Below are 4241 nucleotides of genomic sequence, written 5' to 3' on the forward strand. Positions count from 1 at the left end.
ATTTTAAAAATTGTTATATCTCATATTTATTAATCTGTTCCTTTATTGCTACTTAAGTTTTTCCTCTTCCAGATTATAGGGGATTTACTTATGCTTTCTTCTAGTATTTTTATGTTTTCCATGTTTACATTTAAATATCTCATAATACCCTTTTTTTTTTCTATCTGGTGTACGATATGAGAAACAACCCAGTTTTATCTTTTGTTATAATATGAATATCAAATTACTCCGACATCATTTACTGTTTTTCTTTCCCCCACGGATTTGCAGTGCTGCTTATTAAATATACTAAATATCCACATGCAGTTGATTCTATTTCTAGACATTCAGCTTTGTTTTATTGATTTCTTTGTAAACCCATTTACCCATACCATATGGTTTTACTTTTAGAGGATTTATGTTTTACTACATGGTAGGGCTAGCCACCCCTTTCCCTATCCTATTGCTCTTTGTGCTGTCCAAGATATTCTGGCTATTAGTGCTTATTATTATTTTATTTTATTTATTTTATTTTTTACCTCTATGCTAGGTTTAGGGGTAAAAGTGAAGGTTTGTTACATAGGTAAACATGTGTACATATTATTTCATCACCCAGATATTAAGGCCAGTACTCAATAGTTATCTTTTCTGCTCCTTTTCCTCCTTCCACCCTGCCCCATCAAGTAGACCGCAGTGTCCGTTGTTTTCCTTTTCATGTTCATAAGTTTATCATTTAGCTCCCTCTTATAAGTGAGAATATGTGATATTTGATTTTTGCTCCTGAATTATATTATTATTCTTTTATTTATTTAAACAATTTTAAAATTCTTCTTATTATTTCAGTAGTTTTGGGGGAACAGGTTGTATTTGGTTATATGGATAAGTTCTTTTGGTGTGATTTATGAGCTTTTAGTACACCCATCTCTTGAGCAGTGTACACTGTACCCAATGTGTAGTCTCTTATCCCTCACCCATCTCTCACACTTCCTCCTGCGGTCTCAAAGTTCATTGTCTGGTTCTTATGCCTTTGCACCCTCATATCTTAGCTCCCACTTACAAGTGAGAACATACAATGTTTGGGTGTCCATTTCTGAGTTAGCTCACATAGAATAATGGTCTCCAACTCCATCCAGGTTGCTGCAAATGCATTATCTCATTCCTTTTTATGGCTGAGTAGTATTCTATGGTATATATACATCATATTTTCTTTATCCTCTCATTGGTTGATGGACATTTAGGCTGGTTCCATATTTTTGCAATTGTGAATTGTGCTTCTATAAACATGTGTGTGCAAGTGTTTTCTTCATGTGATGACTTCTTTTCCACTTGATAGGCACCAGTAGTAGAACTGCTGAAGCAAATGAGAGATCTAATTTTATATCTTTAAGGAATCTCCATACTCTTTTGCATGGTGGTTGTACTAGTTTACATCCCCACTAGCACTGCAAAAGTGTTCCCTTTTCAACACATCCACATCAACATCTTTTTTTTTTTTTTTTTTTTGTGGCCATTCTGCAGGCTTAAGGTGGAATTGCATTGTGGTTTCAATTTGCATTTCTCTGATCATTAGTGATGCTGAGCATTTTTTCATATGTTTGTTGACCATTTGTATATCTCCTTTTGAGAATTGTCTATTCATGTCCTGAGGCCACTTTTTGATGGCATTTTTTTTCTTGCTGATTTGTTTTAGTTCCTTGTAGATTCTAGATATTAGTCCTTTGTCAGATACATAGTTTGTGAAGATTTTCTTCCACTCTAAGGGTTGTCTGTTTACTTTGCTGATTATTACTTTTGCTGTGCAGAAGCTTTTTAGTTTAATGAAGTCCCATCTATTTGTCTTCATTTTTGTTGCCTTTGCTTTTGGGTTCTTGGACATGAATTCTTTGTCTAGGACAATGTCTAGAAGAGTTTTCCTGATGATATCATCTAGAATTTTTATGGTTTCAGGTCTTAGATTTAAGTCTTTGATCCATTTTGAGTTGACTTTTATATAAGGTGAGAGATGAGGATCCAGTTTCATTTTTCTACATGTAGCTTGAAAATTATCACAGCACTATTTGTTGAATAGGCTGTCCTTTCCCCACTTTACGTTTTTGTTTGCTTTGTCAAAGAACAGTTGGCTGTAAGTATTTGGCCTTATTTCTGGGTTCTATATTCTGTTCCATTGGCCTATGTACCTGTTTTTATACCAGTATCATGCTGTTTTGGTAATTATAGCCTTGTAGTACAGTTTGAAGTTGGGTAATGTGATGCCTCCAGATTTGTTCTTTTTGCTTGGTCTTGCTTTGGCTATGCAGGTTCTTTTTAGTTCCATATGAATTTTAGGATTTTTTTTTTCTAGTTCTGTGAAGAGTGATTATGGTATTTTGATGGGAATTGCATTGAATTCATAGATTGCTTTTGGTAGTATAATCATTTTCCCAATATTGATTCTACCCATCCAGGAGCATGGGATGCATTTTTATTTGTTTGTGCCATTTATAATTTCTTTCAGCAGTGTTTTGTAGTTTTCTTTGTAAAGATCTTTCACCACTTCTATTCAACATGGTACTGGAGGTCCTACCCAGATCATTCAGATAAGAGAAAGAAATAAAGGGCATATAAATTGGTAAAGAGGAAATCGAACTCTCACTGTTCACTGATGATATGATCATATACCTAGAAAACCCTAAAGACTCATCCAAAAGGCTCCTAGATCTGATAAATGAATTCAGTAAAGTTTCAGGATACAAAATCGACATGCACAAGTCAGTAGCACTGCTATACACCGACAACGACTGTATTCATTCGTTCTTATGCTGCTATGAATAAATACCTAAGACTGGGTAATTTATAAAGGAAAGAGCTTTAATTGACTTACAGTACAGCATGGCTTGGGAGGCCTAAGGAAACTTACAATCATGATGGAGGGTGAAGAGGAAGCAAGGCATCTTCTTCACAAGGTGGCAGGAAAGAGAAGTGCCTAGCAAAGGGGGAAAAGCCCCTTATAAAACAATCAGATCTCTTGAGAACTCACTATCATGAGAACAGCATGGGGGCAACCACCCCCCCTGATTCAATTACCTTCCCCTGGGTCCCTCCCATGACACATGGGAATTATGGGAACTACAATTCAAGATAAGATTTGGGTAGGAACACAACCAAACCACATAACTCTTCCCTGGCCCCTCCCAAACCTCATGTCCTTACATTTCAAAACACAATCATGCCCTTCTAACAGTCCCTCAAAGTCTAACTCTCAAACTCATTCCAGCATTAATCCAAAGACCAAGTCCAAAGTCTCATCTGAGACAAGGCAAGTCCCTTCTACCTATGAGCCTGTAAAACCAAAAGCAAGTTAGTTACTTCCTAGGTATGATGGGAATATAGGCATTGGGTAAACACATCTGTTCCAAATGGAAGAAATTGGCCAAATCAAAGGGGGTACAGGCCTAATGCGAGCCCAAAATTCAATATGGCAGTCAATAAACCTTAAAGTTTCAAAATAATCTCTTTTGACTCCATGTCTCACATCTAGGTCATGCTGATGCAACAGGTAGGCTCCCATGGCCTTGGACAGCTCTGCACCTGTGGCGTGGCAGGGTACAACCCCCTTCTGGACAGCTTTCATTGGCTGGCATTGAGTGTCTGTGGCTTTTCCACAGTAGTTGGTGGAACTACCATTCTGCAGTCTGGAGGACGGTGGCTTTCTTTTCACAGCTCCTTTAGGTAGTGCCACAGTGGGGACTCTGTGTGGGTGCTCCAATCCCACATTTCCCTTCCTCACTGCCTTAGCAGAGGTTCTCCATGAGGGCCATGCCCCTGCAGCACATTTCTGAAGCCATGGCCCAAGTTGTACCTTGGCCCCTTTTAGCCACAGCTGGAGTGGCTGGGACACAGGCCACCAAGTCCCAAGCATGCACATAGTAGTAGGGCCCTGGATTCGGCCTAGGAAACCATTTTTTTATTTCTCTTAGGCCTCTGGGCTTGTGATGGGAGGGGCTGCTGGGAAGGTCTCTGACATACCCTGGAGACATTGACATGCCCTGAAGACATTTTCCCCATGGTCTTGGTCATTAACATTTGGCTCCTTGTTACTTATGCAAGTTTCTGCAGCTGGCTTGAATTTCTCCCCAGAAAATGGGTTTTTCTTTTCTACCACATTGTTGGGCTGCAAGTTTTCCAAATCTTTATGCTCTGTCATCTCTGGAACACTTTGCTGCTTAGAAATTCCTCTCTCCAGGTACCCTAAATCATCTCTCTCATGTTCAAAGTTCCACACA

This window comes from Macaca mulatta, chromosome 13, assembly GCF_049350105.2.
Source record: "Macaca mulatta isolate MMU2019108-1 chromosome 13, T2T-MMU8v2.0, whole genome shotgun sequence".
Classification (NCBI taxonomy): domain Eukaryota; kingdom Metazoa; phylum Chordata; class Mammalia; order Primates; family Cercopithecidae; genus Macaca; species Macaca mulatta.